Raw genomic sequence first — 17,671 nt, forward strand, 5'->3', positions numbered from 1 at the left:
TGTGTGTGTGTGAACAGGTGTGTGTGTGTGAACATGTGTGTGTGTGTGAACAGGTGTGTGTTTGTCTGTGTGTGAACAGGTGTGTGTGTGAACAGGTGTGTGTGTGATACGTGTGTGTGTGAACGTGTGTGTGTGTGAACGTGTGTGTATCTGTGTGTGAACACGTGTGTGTGTATGTGAACACGTGTGTGTGTGTGTGAACGTGTGTGTGTGTGTGACAACGTGTGTGTGTGAACACGTGTGTGTGTGTGGACACGTGTGTGTGTGTGAGAACACGTGTGTGCGTGCGTGTGTCAACACGTGTGTGCGTGTGTGTGAACACGTGTGTGTGTGCGTGTGTATGAACATGTGTGTGTGAGTGTGAACGTGTGTGTTTGTGTGTGAACACGTGTGTGTGTGTGAACACGTGTGTGTGTGTGAACAGGTGTGTGTGTGAACACGTGTGTGTGTGAGAACACGTGTGTGTGTGTAAACAGGTGTGTGTGTGTGAACGCGTGTGTGTGTGTGAACAGGTGTGTATGTGTGTGGGTGAACACGTGTGTGTGTGTGCGAACAGGTGTGTGTGTGTGAACACGTGTGTGTGTGAACACGTGTGTGTGCGTGTGGACACGTGTGTGTGTGTGTGAGAACACGTGTGTGTGCATGTGTGGACACGTGTGTGTGTGTGAACAGGGGTGTGTGTGTGAACAGGTGTGTGTGAGAACACGTGTGTGTGTGAACACGTGTATTTGTATGAACACATGTATGTATGAACGTGTGTGTGTGTTTGTGTGTGCACACGTGTGTGTGTGTGTGAACACGTGTGTGTGTGAATGTGTGTGTGTGAACGTGTGTATGTGAACACGTGTGTGTGAACACGTGTGTGTGTGAACATGTGTGTGTGTGAACACGTGTGTGTGTGAACATGTGTGTGTGTGTGAACACGTGTGTGTGTGTGAACAGGTGTGTGTGTGTGAACAGGTGTGTGTGTGTGAATCAGTGTGTGTGTGTGTGAACCGGTGTGTGTGTGTGTGTGTGTGTGTGTGTGAACCGGTGTGTGTGTGTGTGTGAATACGTGTGTGACTGTGTGTGTGTGTGGGTGAACACGTGTGTGTGTGAGTGAACACTTGTGTGTGTGTGTGAACAGGTGTGTGTTTGTGAACACGTGTGTGTGTGTGAACAGGTGTGTGTGTGTGTGAACACGTGTGTGTGTGTGTGTGTGAACACGTGTGTGTGTGTGTGTGTGAACGTGTGTGTGTGTGTGACAACGTGTGTGTGTGAACACGTGTGTGTGTGTGTGGACACGTGTGTGTGTGTGAGAACACGTGTGTGCGTGCGTGTGTGAACACGTGTGTGCGTGTGTGTGAACACGTGTGTGTGTGCGTGTGTGTGTGAACATGTGTGTGTGAGTGTGAACGTGTGTGTTTGTGTGTGAACACGTGTGTGTGTGTGAACACGTGTGTGTGTGAACAGGTGTGTGTGTGTGAACACGTGTGTGTGTGAGAACACGTGTGTGTGTGTGAACAGGTGTGTGTGTGAACACGTGTGTGTGTGTGAACAAATGTGTGTGTGTGTGAACAGGTGTGTGTGTGTAAACAGGTGTGTGTGTGTGAACGCGTGTGTGTGTGTGAACGCTTGTGTGTGTGTGTGTGTGAACACGTGTGTGTGTGTGCAAACAGGTGTGTGTGTGTGAACACGTGTGTGTGTGAACACGTGTGTGTGCGTGTGGACACGTGTGTGTGTGTGTGAACACACGTGTGTGTTCATGTGTGGACACGTGTGTGTGTGTGAACAGGGGTGTGTGTGTGTGAACAGGTGTGTGTGTGAACACGTGTGTGTGTGAACACGTGTATTTGTATGAACACGTGTGTGTGTGAACGTGTGTGTGTGTTTGTGTGTGCACACGTGTGTGTGTGTGTGAACACGTGTGTGTGTGAATGTGTGTGTGTGAACGTGTGTATGTGAACACATGTGTGTATGTGAACGGGTGTGTGTTAACATGTGTGTGTGTGAACACGTGTGTGTGAACACATGTGTGTGTGTGAACATGTGTGTGTGTGAACACGTGTGTGTGTGAACACGTGTGTGTGTGAACACGTATGTGTGTGTGTGAACAGGTGTGTTTGTGTGTGAACAGGTGTGTGTGTGTGAATCGGTGTGTGTGTGTGTGAACCGGTGTGTGTGTGTGAACCGGTGTGTGTGTGAATACGTGTGTGTCTGTGTGTGTGTGTGTGTGAACACGTGTGTGTATGAGTGAACACGTGTGTGTGTGTGTGAACAGGTGTGTGTGTGTGAACACGTGTGTGTGTGAACAGGTGTGTGTGTGTGAACACGTGTGTGTGTGTGAACAGGTGTGTGTGTGTGAACACGTGTGTGTGTGAACACGTGTATTTGTATGAACACGTGTGCGTGTGAACGTGTGTGTGTGTTTGTGTGAGAACACGTGTGTGTGTGAGAAAACGTGTGTGTGTGTGAGAACACGTGTGTGTGTGAGAACATGTATGTGTGAGAACACGTGTGTGTGTGAGAACACGTGTGTGTGTGTGAACAGGTGTGTGTTTGTGTGAAAAGGTGTGTGTGTGTCTGTGTGTGAACCCGTGTGTGTCTGTGTGTGAACACGTGTGTGTGAGAGAACAGGTGTGTGTGTGAGAACATGTATGTGTGAGAACACGTGTGTGTGTGAGAACACGTGTGTGTGTGTGAGAACACGTGTATGTGTGTGTGTGAGAACACGTGTGTGTGTGTGAACAGGTGTGTGTGTGAGAACATGTGTGTGTGAACACGTGTGTGTGTGTGTGTGTGAACAGGTGTGTGTGTGTGAACAGGTGTGTGTGTGAACAGGTGTGTGTGTGTCTGAATCGGTGTGTGTGTGTGAACAGGTGTGTGTGAACAGGTGTGTGTGTGAACAGGTGTGTGTGTGAACACATGTGTGTGTGTGAACGTGTGTGTGTGTGTCTGTATGTGAACAGGTGTGTGTGTGAACACGTGTGTGTGTGTGTGAACGTGTGTGTGTGTGTGAACGCGTGTGTGTGTGAAAACATGTGTGTGTGTGAACACGTGTGTGTGTGAACAGGTGTGTGCGAGAACAGGTGTGTGTGTCTGTGTGAGAACACGTGTGTGTGTGAGAAAACGTGTGTGTGTGTGAGAACACGTGTGTGTGTGAGAACATGTATGTGTGAGAACACGTGTGTGTGTGAGAACACGTGTGTGTGTGTGAACAGGTGTGTGTGTGTGTGAAAAGGTGTGTGTGTGTGAGAACACGTGTGTGTGTGAGAACACGTGTGCGTGTGTGAACAGGTGTGTGTGTGTGAACACGTGTGTGTGTGTGAACAGGTGTGTGTGTGTGAACACGTGTGTGTGTGTGAACAGGTATGTGTGTGAACACGTGTGTGTGTGTGAACACGTGTATGTGTGTGAACAGGTGTGTGTGCATGAGAACAGGTGTGTGTGTGTGAACACGTGTGTGTGTGACAACACGTGTGTGTGAGAGAACAGGTGTGTGTGTGTGTGAACAGGTGTGTGTGTGTGTGAACAGGTGTGTGTGTTTGTGTGAGAACACGTGTGTGTGTGTGAGAACACGTGTGTGTCTGTGAACAGGTGTGTGTGTGTGAACACGTGTGTGTGTGTGAACAGGTGTGTGTGTGTGAACACGTGTGTGTGTGAACAGGTATGTGTGTGAACAGGTGTGTGTGTGTGAACACGTGTGAGTGTGTGAACAGGTGTGTGTGTGTGTGAACACGTGTGTGTGTGTGTGTGAACACGTGTGTGTGTGTGAACTTTTGTGTGTGTGTGACAACGTGTGTGTGTGAACACGTGTGTGTGTGAACACGTGTGTGTGTGTGTGAACACGTGTGTGTGTGTGTGTGAACGTGTGTGTGTGTGTGACAACGTGTGTGTGTGAACACGTGTGTGTGTGTGGACACGTGTGTGTGTGTGAGAACACGTGTGTGCGTGCGTGTGTGAACACGTGTGTGCGTGTGTGTGTGTGCGTGTGTATGAACATGTGTGTGTGAGTGTGAACGTGTGTGTTTGTGTGTGAACACGTGTGTGTGTGTGAACACGTGTGTGTGTGAACAGGTGTGTGTGTGAACACGTGTGTGTGTGAGAACACGTGTGTGTGTGTAAACAGGTGTGTGTGTGTGAACGCGTGTGTGTGTGTGAACAGGTGTGTATGTGTGTGGGTGAACACGTGTGTGTGTGTGCGAACAGGTGTGTGTGTGTGAACACGTGTGTGTGTGAACACGTGTGTGTGCGTGTGGACACGTGTGTGTGTGTGTGAGAACACGTGTGTGTGCATGTGTTGACACGTGTGTGTGTGTGAACAGGGGTGTGTGTGTGAACAGGTGTGTGTGAGAACACGTGTGTGTGTGAACACGTGTATTTGCATGAACACGTGTATGTGTGAACGTGTGTGTGTGAACACGTGTGTGTGAACACGTGTGTGTGTGTGAACATGTGTGTGTGTGTGAACACGTGTGTGTGTGAACATGTGTGTGTGTGTGAACACGTGTGTGTGTGTGTGAACAGGTGTGTGTGTGTGAACAGGTGTGTGTGTGTGAATCAGTGTGTGTGTGTGTGTGAACCGGTGTGTGTGTGTGTGAACAGGTGTGTGTTTGTGAACACGTGTGTGTGTGTGAACAGGTGTGTGTGTGAACACGTGTGTGTGTGTGAACAGGTGTGTGTGTGTGAACACGTGTGTGTGTGTGTGAACAGGTGTGTGTGTGAGAACAGGTGTGTGTGTCTGTGTGTGAACGCGTGTGTGTCTGTGTGTGAACACGTGTGTTTGAGAGAACAGGTGTGTGTGTGTGTGAACACGTGTGTGTGTGAACAAGTGTGTGTGTGCGTGTGTGAACACGTGTGTGCATGTGTGTGTGAGAACATGTGTGTGTGTGTGAACGTGTGTGTGTGTTTGTGTGTGCACACGTGTGTGTGTGTGAACACGTGTGTGTGTGAATGTGTGTGTGTGAACGTGTGTATGTGAACACGTGTGTGTATGTGAACGGGTGTGTGTTAACAGGTGTGTGTGTGAACACGTGTGTGTGAACAGGTGTGTGTGTGTGAACATGTGTGTGTGTGAACACGTGTGTGTGTGTGAACACGTGTGTGTGTGAACACGTGTGTGTGTGGACAGGTGTGTGTGTGTGTGGACAGGTGTGTGTGTGTGTGAACAGGTGTGTGTGTGTGAACATGTGTGTGTGTGTGAACAGGTGTGTGTTTGTCTGTGTGTGAACAGGTGTGTGTGTGAACAGGTGTGTGTGTGAACACGTGTGTGTGTGAACGTGTGTGTGTGTGAACGTGTGTGTACCTGTGTGTGAACACGTGTGTGTGTATGTGAACACGTGTGTGTGTGTGTGTGTGAACAGGTGTGTGTGTGAACAGGTGTGTGTGTGTGAGAACACGTGTGTTTGTGAGAACACGTGTGTGAGTGAACACGTGTGTGTGAGAGAACACGTGTGTGTGTGTGTGTGTGAACAGGTGTGTGTGTGAACAGGTGTGTGTGTGTGAGAACACGTGTATGTGTGTGTGAGAACACGTGTGTGTGTGTGAACAGGTGTGTGTGTGAGAACATGTGTGTGTGAACACGTGTGTGTGTGTGTGAACAGGTGTGTGTGTGTGAACAGGTGTGTGTGTGAACAGGTGTGTGTGTGTGTGAATCGGTGTGTGTGTGTGAACAGGTGTGTGTGAACAGGTGTGTGTGTGAACAGGTGTGTGTGTGAACACATGTGTGTGTGTGAACGTGTGTGTGTGTGTCTGTATGTGAACAGGTGTGTGTGTGAACACGTGTGTGTGTGTGTGAACGTGTGTGTGTGTGAGAACGCGTGTGTTTGTGTGTGAACACGTGTGTGTGTGTGAACACGTGTGTGTGTGCGTGTGTGTGAACACGTGTGTGCATGTGTGTGTGAGAACATGTGTGTGTGTGTGAACGTGTGTGTCTGTTTGTGTGTGCACACGTGCGTGTGTGTGTGAACACGTGTGTGTGTGAATGTGTGTGTGTGAACTTGTGTATGTGAACACGTGTGTGTATGTGAATGGGTTTGTGTTAACAGGTGTGTGTGTGAACACGTGTGTGTGAACAGGTGTGTGTGTGTGAACAGGTGTGTGTGTGTGTGTGTGAACAAGTGTGTGTGTGAACACGTGTGTGTGTGAACAGGTGTGTGTGTGAAAAAGTGTGTGTGTGAACACGTGTGAGTGTGTGAACAGGTGTGTGTGTGAACACGTGTGTGTGTGAACACGTGTGTGTGTGTGTGTGTGAACACGTGTGTGTGTGTGTGAACGTGTGTGTGTGTGTGACAACGTGTGTGTGTGAACACGTGTGTGTGTGTGGACACGTGTGTGTGTGTGAGAACACGTGTGTGCGTGCGTGTGTCAACACGTGTGTGCGTGTGTGTGAACACGTGTGTGTGTGCGTGTGTATGAACATGTGTGTGTGAGTGTGAACGTGTGTGTTTGTGTTTGAACACGTGTGTGTGTGTGAACACGTGTGTGTGTGTGAACAGGTGTGTGTGTGAACACGTGTGTGTGTGAGAACACGTGTGTGTGTGTAAACAGGTGTGTGTGTGTGAACGCGTGTGTGTGTGTGAACAGGTGTGTATGTGTGTGGGTGAACACGTGTGTGTGTGTGCGAACAGGTGTGTGTGTGTGAACACGTGTGTGTGTGAACACGTGTGTGTGCGTGTGGACACGTGTGTGTGTGTGTGAGAACACGTGTGTGTGCATGTGTGGACACGTGTGTGTGTGTGAACAGGGGTGTGTGTGTGAACAGGTGTGTGTGTGAATGTGTGTGTGTGAACTTGTGTATGTGAACACGTGTGTGTATGTGAATGGGTTTGTGTTAACAGGTGTGTGTGTGAACACGTGTGTGTGAACAGGTGTGTGTGTGTGAACAGGTGTGTGTGTGTGTGTGTGAACAAGTGTGTGTGTGAACACGTGTGTGTGTGAACAGGTGTGTGTGTGAAAACGTGTGTGTGTGAACACGTGTGAGTGTGTGAACAGGTGTGTGTGTGAACACGTGTGTGTGTGTGTGTGTGTGAACACGTGTGTGTGTGTGTGTGTGTGTGTGAACACGTGTGTGTGTGTGTGAACGTGTGTGTGTGTGTGACAACGTGTGTGTGTGAACACGTGTGTGTGTGGACACGTGTGTGTGTGTGAGAACACGTGTGTGCGTGCGTGTGTCAACACGTGTGTGCGTGTGTGTGAACACGTGTGTGTGCGTGTGTATGAACATGTGTGTGTGAGTGTGAACGTGTGTGTTTGTGTGTGAACACGTGTGTGTGTGTGAACACGTGTGTGTGTGTGAACAGGTGTGTGTGTGAACACGTGTGTGTGTGAGAACACGTGTGTGTGTGTAAACAGGTGTGTGTGTGTGAACGCGCGTGTGTGTGTGAACAGGTGTGTATGTGTGTGGGTGAACACGTGTGTGTGTGTGCGAACAGGTGTGTGTGTGTGAACACGTGTGTGTGTGAACACGTGTGTGTGCGTGTGGACACGTGTGTGTGTGTGTGAGAACACGTGTGTGTGCATGTGTGGACACGTGTGTGTGTGTGAACAGGGGTGTGTGTGTGAACAGGTGTGTGTGAGAACACGTGTGTGTGTGAACACGTGTATTTGTATGAACACGTGTATGTATGAACGTGTGTGTGTGTTTGTGTGTGCACACGTGTGTGTGTGTGTGAACACGTGTGTGTGTGAATGTGTGTGTGTGAACGTGTGTATGTGAACACGTGTGTGTGAACACGTGTGTGTGTGAACATGTGTGTGTGTGAACACGTGTGTGTGTGAACATGTGTGTGTGTGTGAACACGTGTGTGTGTGTGTGAACAGGTGTGTGTGTGTGAACAGGTGTGTGTGTGTGAATCAGTGTGTGTGTGTGTGAACCGGTGTGTGTGTGTGTGTGTGTGTGTGTGAACCGGTGTGTGTGTGTGTGTGAATACGTGTGTGACTGTGTGTGTGTGTGTGTGAACACGTGTGTGTGTGAGTGAACACTTGTGTGTGTGTGTGAACAGGTGTGTGTTTGTGAACACGTGTGTGTGTGTGAACAGGTGTGTGTGTGTGTGTGAACACGTGTGTGTGTGTGTGTGTGTGAACACGTGTGTGTGTGTGTGTGAACGTGTGTGTGTGTGTGACAACGTGTGTGTGTGAACACGTGTGTGTGTGTGTGGACACGTGTGTGTGTGTGAGAACACGTGTGTGCGTGCGTGTGTGAACACGTGTGTGCGTGTGTGTGAACACGTGTGTGTGTGCGTGTGTGTGTGAACATGTGTGTGTGAGTGTGAACGTGTGTGTTTGTGTGTGAACACGTGTGTGTGTGTGCGAACAGGTGTGTGTGTGTGAACACGTGTGTGTGTGAACACGTGTGTGTGCGTGTGGACACGTGTGTGTGTGTGTGAGAACACGTGTGTGTGCATGTGTTGACACGTGTGTGTGTGTGAACAGGGGTGTGTGTGTGAACAGGTGTGTGTGAGAACACGTGTGTGTGTGAACACGTGTATTTGCATGAACACGTGTATGTGTGAACGTGTGTGTGTGAACACGTGTGTGTGAACACGTGTGTGTGTGTGAACATGTGTGTGTGTGTGAACACGTGTGTGTGTGAACATGTGTGTGTGTGTGAACACGTGTGTGTGTGTGTGAACAGGTGTGTGTGTGTGAACAGGTGTGTGTGTGTGAATCAGTGTGTGTGTGTGTGTGAACCGGTGTGTGTGTGTGTGAACAGGTGTGTGTTTGTGAACACGTGTGTGTGTGTGAACAGGTGTGTGTGTGAACACGTGTGTGTGTGTGAACAGGTGTGTGTGTGTGAACACGTGTGTGTGTGTGTGAACAGGTGTGTGTGTGAGAACAGGTGTGTGTGTCTGTGTGTGAACGCGTGTGTGTCTGTGTGTGAACACGTGTGTTTGAGAGAACAGGTGTGTGTGTGTGTGAACACGTGTGTGTGTGAACAAGTGTGTGTGTGCGTGTGTGAACACGTGTGTGCATGTGTGTGTGAGAACATGTGTGTGTGTGTGAACGTGTGTGTGTGTTTGTGTGTGCACACGTGTGTGTGTGTGAACACGTGTGTGTGTGAATGTGTGTGTGTGAACGTGTGTATGTGAACACGTGTGTGTATGTGAACGGGTGTGTGTTAACAGGTGTGTGTGTGAACACGTGTGTGTGAACAGGTGTGTGTGTGTGAACATGTGTGTGTGTGAACACGTGTGTGTGTGTGAACAGGTGTGTGTGTGAACACGTGTGTGTGTGGACAGGTGTGTGTGTGTGTGGACAGGTGTGTGTGTGTGTGAACAGGTGTGTGTGTGTGAACATGTGTGTGTGTGTGAACAGGTGTGTGTTTGTCTGTGTGTGAACAGGTGTGTGTGTGAACAGGTGTGTGTGTGAACACGTGTGTGTGTGAACGTGTGTGTGTGTGAACGTGTGTGTACCTGTGTGTGAACACGTGTGTGTGTATGTGAACACGTGTGTGTGTGTGTGTGTGAACAGGTGTGTGTGTGAACAGGTGTGTGTGTGTGAGAACACGTGTGTTTGTGAGAACACGTGTGTGAGTGAACACGTGTGTGTGAGAGAACACGTGTGTGTGTGTGTGTGTGAACAGGTGTGTGTGTGAACAGGTGTGTGTGTGTGAGAACACGTGTATGTGTGTGTGTGAGAACACGTGTGTGTGTGTGAACAGGTGTGTGTGTGAGAACATGTGTGTGTGAACACGTGTGTGTGTGTGTGTGAACAGGTGTGTGTGTGTGAACAGGTGTGTGTGTGAACAGGTGTGTGTGTGTGTGAATCGGTGTGTGTGTGTGAACAGGTGTGTGTGAACAGGTGTGTGTGTGAACAGGTGTGTGTGTGAACACATGTGTGTGTGTGAACGTGTGTGTGTGTGTCTGTATGTGAACAGGTGTGTGTGTGAACACGTGTGTGTGTGTGTGAACGTGTGTGTGTGTGAGAACGCGTGTGTTTGTGTGTGAACACGTGTGTGTGTGTGAACACGTGTGTGTGTGCGTGTGTGTGAACACGTGTGTGCATGTGTGTGTGAGAACATGTGTGTGTGTGTGAACGTGTGTGTCTGTTTGTGTGTGCACACGTGCGTGTGTGTGTGAACACGTGTGTGTGTGAATGTGTGTGTGTGAACTTGTGTATGTGAACACGTGTGTGTATGTGAATGGGTTTGTGTTAACAGGTGTGTGTGTGAACACGTGTGTGTGAACAGGTGTGTGTGTGTGAACAGGTGTGTGTGTGTGTGTGTGAACAAGTGTGTGTGTGAACACGTGTGTGTGTGAACAGGTGTGTGTGTGAAAAAGTGTGTGTGTGAACACGTGTGAGTGTGTGAACAGGTGTGTGTGTGAACACGTGTGTGTGTGAACACGTGTGTGTGTGTGTGTGTGAACACGTGTGTGTGTGTGTGAACGTGTGTGTGTGTGTGACAACGTGTGTGTGTGAACACGTGTGTGTGTGTGGACACGTGTGTGTGTGTGAGAACACGTGTGTGCGTGCGTGTGTCAACACGTGTGTGCGTGTGTGTGAACACGTGTGTGTGTGCGTGTGTATGAACATGTGTGTGTGAGTGTGAACGTGTGTGTTTGTGTTTGAACACGTGTGTGTGTGTGAACACGTGTGTGTGTGTGAACAGGTGTGTGTGTGAACACGTGTGTGTGTGAGAACACGTGTGTGTGTGTAAACAGGTGTGTGTGTGTGAACGCGTGTGTGTGTGTGAACAGGTGTGTATGTGTGTGGGTGAACACGTGTGTGTGTGTGCGAACAGGTGTGTGTGTGTGAACACGTGTGTGTGTGAACACGTGTGTGTGCGTGTGGACACGTGTGTGTGTGTGTGAGAACACGTGTGTGTGCATGTGTGGACACGTGTGTGTGTGTGAACAGGGGTGTGTGTGTGAACAGGTGTGTGTGTGAATGTGTGTGTGTGAACTTGTGTATGTGAACACGTGTGTGTATGTGAATGGGTTTGTGTTAACAGGTGTGTGTGTGAACACGTGTGTGTGAACAGGTGTGTGTGTGTGAACAGGTGTGTGTGTGTGTGTGTGAACAAGTGTGTGTGTGAACACGTGTGTGTGTGAACAGGTGTGTGTGTGAAAACGTGTGTGTGTGAACACGTGTGAGTGTGTGAACAGGTGTGTGTGTGAACACGTGTGTGTGTGTGTGTGTGTGAACACGTGTGTGTGTGTGTGTGTGTGTGAACACGTGTGTGTGTGTGTGAACGTGTGTGTGTGTGTGACAACGTGTGTGTGTGAACACGTGTGTGTGTGGACACGTGTGTGTGTGTGAGAACACGTGTGTGCGTGCGTGTGTCAACACGTGTGTGCGTGTGTGTGAACACGTGTGTGTGTGCGTGTGTATGAACATGTGTGTGTGAGTGTGAACGTGTGTGTTTGTGTGTGAACACGTGTGTGTGTGTGAACACGTGTGTGTGTGTGAACAGGTGTGTGTGTGAACACGTGTGTGTGTGAGAACACGTGTGTGTGTGTAAACAGGTGTGTGTGTGTGAACGCGCGTGTGTGTGTGAACAGGTGTGTATGTGTGTGGGTGAACACGTGTGTGTGTGTGCGAACAGGTGTGTGTGTGTGAACACGTGTGTGTGTGAACACGTGTGTGTGCGTGTGGACACGTGTGTGTGTGTGTGAGAACACGTGTGTGTGCATGTGTGGACACGTGTGTGTGTGTGAACAGGGGTGTGTGTGTGAACAGGTGTGTGTGAGAACACGTGTGTGTGTGAACACGTGTATTTGTATGAACACGTGTATGTATGAACGTGTGTGTGTGTTTGTGTGTGCACACGTGTGTGTGTGTGTGAACACGTGTGTGTGTGAATGTGTGTGTGTGAACGTGTGTATGTGAACACGTGTGTGTGAACACGTGTGTGTGTGAACATGTGTGTGTGTGAACACGTGTGTGTGTGAACATGTGTGTGTGTGTGAACACGTGTGTGTGTGTGTGAACAGGTGTGTGTGTGTGAACAGGTGTGTGTGTGTGAATCAGTGTGTGTGTGTGTGAACCGGTGTGTGTGTGTGTGTGTGTGTGTGTGTGAACCGGTGTGTGTGTGTGTGTGAATACGTGTGTGACTGTGTGTGTGTGTGTGTGAACACGTGTGTGTGTGAGTGAACACTTGTGTGTGTGTGTGAACAGGTGTGTGTTTGTGAACACGTGTGTGTGTGTGAACAGGTGTGTGTGTGTGTGTGAACACGTGTGTGTGTGTGTGTGTGAACACGTGTGTGTGTGTGTGTGAACGTGTGTGTGTGTGTGTGTGACAACGTGTGTGTGTGAACACGTGTGTGTGTGTGTGGACACGTGTGTGTGTGAGAACACGTGTGTGCGTGCGTGTGTGAACACGTGTGTGCGTGTGTGTGAACACGTGTGTGTGTGCGTGTGTGTGTGAACATGTGTGTGTGAGTGTGAACGTGTGTGTTTGTGTGTGAACACGTGTGTGTGTGTGTGAACACGTGTGTGTGTGTGAACAGGTGTGTGTGTGTGAACACGTGTGTGTGTGAGAACACGTGTGTGTGTGTGAACAGGTGTGTGTGTGAACACGTGTGTGTGTGTGAACAAATGTGTGTGTGTGTGAACAGGTGTGTGTGTGTAAACAGGTGTGTGTGTGTGAACGCGTGTGTGTGTGTGAACGCTTGTGTGTGTGTGTGTGTGTGAACACGTGTGTGTGTGTGCAAACAGGTGTGTGTGTGTGAACACGTGTGTGTGTGAACACGTGTGTGTGCGTGTGGACACGTGTGTGTGTGTGTGAACACACGTGTGTGTTCATGTGTGGACACGTGTGTGTGTGTGAACAGGGGTGTGTGTGTGTGAACAGGTGTGTGTGTGAACACGTGTGTGTGTGAACACGTGTATTTGTATGAACACGTGTGTGTGTGAACGTGTGTGTGTGTTTGTGTGTGCACACGTGTGTGTGTGTGTGTGAACACGTGTGTGTGTGAATGTGTGTGTGTGAACGTGTGTATGTGAACACATGTGTGTATGTGAACGGGTGTGTGTTAACATGTGTGTGTGTGAACACGTGTGTGTGAACACATGTGTGTGTGTGAACATGTGTGTGTGTGAACACGTGTGTGTGTGAACACGTGTGTGTGTGAACACGTGTGTGTGTGTGTGTGAACAGGTGTGTGTGTGTGAACAGGTGTGTGTGTGTGAATCGGTGTGTGTGTGTGTGAACCGGTGTGTGTGTGTGAACCGGTGTGTGTGTGAATACGTGTGTGTCTGTGTGTGTGTGTGTGTGAACACGTGTGTGTATGAGTGAACACGTGTGTGTGTGTGTGAACAGGTGTGTGTGTGTGAACACGTGTGTGTGTGAACAGGTGTGTGTGTGTGAACACGTGTGTGTGTGTGAACAGGTGTGTGTGTGTGAACACGTGTGTGTGTGAACACGTGTATTTGTATGAACACGTGTGCGTGTGAACGTGTGTGTGTGTTTGTGTGAGAACACGTGTGTGTGTGAGAAAACGTGTGTGTGTGTGAGAACACGTGTGTGTGTGAGAACATGTATGTGTGAGAACACGTGTGTGTGTGAGAACACGTGTGTGTGTGTGAACAGGTGTGTGTTTGTGTGAAAAGGTGTGTGTGTGTCTGTGTGTGAACCCGTGTGTGTCTGTGTGTGAACACGTGTGTGTGAGAGAACAGGTGTGTGTGTGAGAACATGTATGTGTGAGAACACGTGTGTGTGTGAGAACACGTGTGTGTGTGTGAACAGGTGTGTGTGTGTGTGTGAGAACAGGTGTGTGTGTCTGTGTGTGAACCCGTGTGTGTCTGTGTGTGAACACGTGTGTGTGAGAGAACAGGTGTGTGTGTGTGAACACGTGTGTGTGTGAACACGTGTCTGTGTGTGAACACGTGTGTGTGTGCGTGTGTGTGAACAGGTGTGTGTGTGTGTGAACAAGTGTGTGTGTGAACACGTGTGTGTGTGAACATGTGTGTGTGTGAGAAAACGTGTGTGAGTGTGTGAGAACACGTGTGTGTGAGAACAAGTGTGTGTGAACACGTGTGTGTGTGAGAACACGTATGTGTGTGTGAGAACAGGTGTGTGTGTGTGAACAGGTGTGTGTGTGTGAGAACACGTGTGTGTGTGTGAGAACACGTGTGTGTATGTGTGAACAGGTGTGTGTGTGTGAACAGGTGTGTGTGTGTGTGTGAACAAGTGTGTGTGTGAACACGTGTGTGTGTGAAAAGGTGTGTGTGTGAACAAGTGTGTGTGTGTGAACACGTGTGAGTGTGTGAACAGGTGTGTGTGTGTGTGAACACGTGTGTGTGTGTGTGTGTGTGAACACGTGTGTGTGTGTGTGTGTGAACGTGTGTGTGTGTGTGACAACGTGTGTGTGTGAACACGTGTGTGTGTGTGTGTGGACACGTGTGTGTGTGTGAGAACACGTGTGTGCGTGCGTGTGTGAACACGTGTGTGCGTGTGTGTGAACACGTGTGTGTGTGCGTGTGTGTGTGAACATGTGTGTGTGAGTGTGAACGTGTGTGTTTGTGTGTGAACACGTGTGTGTGTGTGAACACGTGTGTGTGTGAACAGGTGTGTGTGTGTGAACACGTGTGTGTGTGAGAACACGTGTGTGTGTGTGAACAGGTGTGTGTGTGAACACGTGTGTGTGTGTGAACAAATGTGTGTGTGTGTGAACAGGTGTGTGTGTGTAAACAGGTGTGTGTGTGTGAACGCGTGTGTGTGTGTGAACGCGTGTGTGTGTGTGTGTGAACACGTGTGTGTGTGTGCAAACAGGTGTGTGTGTGTGAACACGTGTGTGTGTGAACACGTGTGTCTGCGTGTGGACACGTGTGTGTGTGTGTGAGAACACGTGTGTGTGTGCATGTGTGGACACGTGTGTGTGTGTGAACAGGGGTGTGTGTGTGTGAACAGGTGTGTGTGTGAACACGTGTGTGTGTGAACACGTGTATTTGTATGAACACGTGTGTGTGTGAACGTGTGTGTGTGTTTGTGTGTGCACACGTGTGTGTGTGTGTGAACACGTGTGTGTGTGAATGTGTGTGTGTGAACGTGTGTATGTGAACACATGTGTGTATGTGAACGGGTGTGTGTTAACATGTGTGTGTGTGAACACGTGTGTGTGAACACATGTGTGTGTGTGAACATGTGTGTGTGTGAACACGTGTGTGTGTGAACACGTGTGTGTGTGAACACGTGTGTGTGTGTGTGTGAACAGGTGTGTGTGTGTGAACAGGTGTGTGTGTGTGAATCGGTGTGTGTGTGTGTGTGAACCGGTGTGTGTGTGTGTGTGTGAACCGGTGTGTGTGTGAATACGTGTGTGTCTGTGTGTGTGTGTGTGAACACGTGTGTGTGTGAGTGAACACGTGTGTGTGTGTGTGAACAGGTGTGTGTGTGTGAACACGTGTGTGTGTGTGAACAGGTGTGTGTGTGTGAACACGTGTGTGTGTGTGAACAGGTGTGTGTGTGTGAACACGTGTGTGTGTGTGTGAACAGGTGTGTGTGTGAGAACAGGTGTGTGTCTCTGTGTGTGAACCCGTGTGTGTCTGTGTGTGAACACGTGTGTGTGAGAGAACAGGTGTGTGTGTGTGAACACGTGTGTGTGTGAACACGTGTCTGTGTGTGAACACGTGTGTGTGTGCGTGTGTGTGAACACGTGTGTGCATGTGTGTGTGAGAACATGTGTGTGTGTGTGAACGTGTGTGTCTGTTTGTGTGTGCACACGTGTGTGTGTGTGAACACGTGTGTGTGTGAATGTGTGTGTGAACTTGTGTATGTGAACACGTGTGTGTATGTGAACGGGTGTGTGTTAACAGGTGTGTGTGTGAACACGTGTGTGTGAACAGGTGTGTGTGTGTGAACAGGTGTGTGTGTGTGAACAAGTGTGTGTGTGAACACGTGTGTGTGTGAACAGGTGTGTGTGTGAACACGTGTGTGTGTGAACACGTGTGATTGTGTGAACAGGTGTGTGTGTGTGAACACGTGTGTGTGCGTGTGTGTGTGAACACGTGTGTGTGTGTGTGTGAACGTGTGTGTGTGTGTGACAACGTGGGTGTGTGTGAACACATGTGTGCGTGTGTGGACACGTGTGTGTGTGTGAGAACACGTGTGTGCGTGCGTGTGTGAACACGTGTGTGCGTGTGTGTGAACACGTGTGTGTGTGCGTGTGTATGAACATGTGTGTGTGAGTGTGAACGTGTGTGTTTGTGTGTGAACACGTGTGTGTGTGTGAACACGTGTGTGTGTGCGTGTGTGTGAACACGTGTGTGCATGTGTGTGTGAGAACATGTGTGTGTGTGTGAACGTGTGTGTCTGTTTGTGTGTGCACACGTGTGTGTGTGTGTGAACACGTGTGTGTGTGAATGTGTGTGTGTGAACTTGTGTATGTGAACACGTGTGTGTATGTGAATGGGTTTGTGTTAACAGGTGTGTGTGTGAACACGTGTGTGTGAACAGGTGTGTGTGTGTGAACAGGTGTGTGTGTGTGTGTGTGAACAAGTGTGTGTGTGAACACGTGTGTGTGTGAACAGGTGTGTGTGTGAAAACGTGTGTGTGTGAACACGTGTGAGTGTGTGAACAGGTGTGTGTGTGAACACGTGTGTGTGTGTGTGTGTGTGTGAACACGTGTGTGTGTGTGTGTGTGTGTGTGAACACGTGTGTGTGTGTGTGAACGTGTGTGTGTGTGTGACAACGTGTGTGTGTGAACACGTGTGTGTGTGTGGACACGTGTGTGTGTGTGAGAACACGTGTGTGCGTGCGTGTGTCAACACGTGTGTGCGTGTGTGTGAACACGTGCGTGTGTGCGTTTGTATGAACATGTGTGTGTGAGTGTGAACGTGTGTGTTTGTGTGTGAACACGTGTGTGTGTGTGAACACGTGTGTGTGTGTGAACAGGTGTGTGTGTGTGTGAACACGTGTGTGTGTGTGTGTGTGTGTGAACACGTGTGTGTGTGTGTGTGTGAACGTGTGTGTGTGTGTGACAACGTGTGTGTGTGAACACGTGTGTGTGTGTGTGTGGACACGTGTGTGTGTGTGAGAACACGTGTGTGCGTGCGTGTGTGAACACGTGTGTGCGTGTGTGTGAACACGTGTGTGTGTGCGTGTGTGTGTGAACATGTGTGTGTGAGTGTGAACGTGTGTGTTTGTGTGTGAACACGTGTGTGTGTGTGAACACATGTGTGTGTGAACAGGTGTGTGTGTGAACACGTGTGTGTGTGAGAACACGTGTGTGTGTGTGAACAGGTGTGTGTGTGAACACGTGTGTGTGTGTGAACAAATGTGTGTGTGTGTGAACAGGTGTGTGTGTGTAAACAGGTGTGTGTGTGTGAACGCGTGTGTGTGTGAACGCGTGTGTGTGTGTGTGTGAACACGTGTGTGTGTGTGCAAACAGGTGTGTGTGTGTGAACACGTGTGTGTGTGAACACGTGTGTCTGCGTGTGGACACGTGTGTGTGTGTGTGAGAACACGTGTGTGTGTGCATGTGTGGACACGTGTGTGTGTGTGAACAGGGGTGTGTGTGTGTGAACAGGTGTGTGTGTGAACACGTGTGTGTGTGAACACGTGTATTTGTATGAACACGTGTGTGTGTGAACGTGTGTGTGTGTTTGTGTGTGCACACGTGTGTGTGTGTGTGTGAACACGTGTGTGTGTGAATGTGTGTGTGTGAACGTGTGTATGTGAACACATGTGTGTATGTGAACGGGTGTGTGTTAACATGTGTGTGTGTGAACACGTGTGTGTGAACACATGTGTGTG

This window comes from Chiloscyllium punctatum, chromosome 6 (assembly GCF_047496795.1).
Source record: "Chiloscyllium punctatum isolate Juve2018m chromosome 6, sChiPun1.3, whole genome shotgun sequence".
Taxonomy (NCBI): Eukaryota; Metazoa; Chordata; class Chondrichthyes; order Orectolobiformes; family Hemiscylliidae; genus Chiloscyllium; species Chiloscyllium punctatum.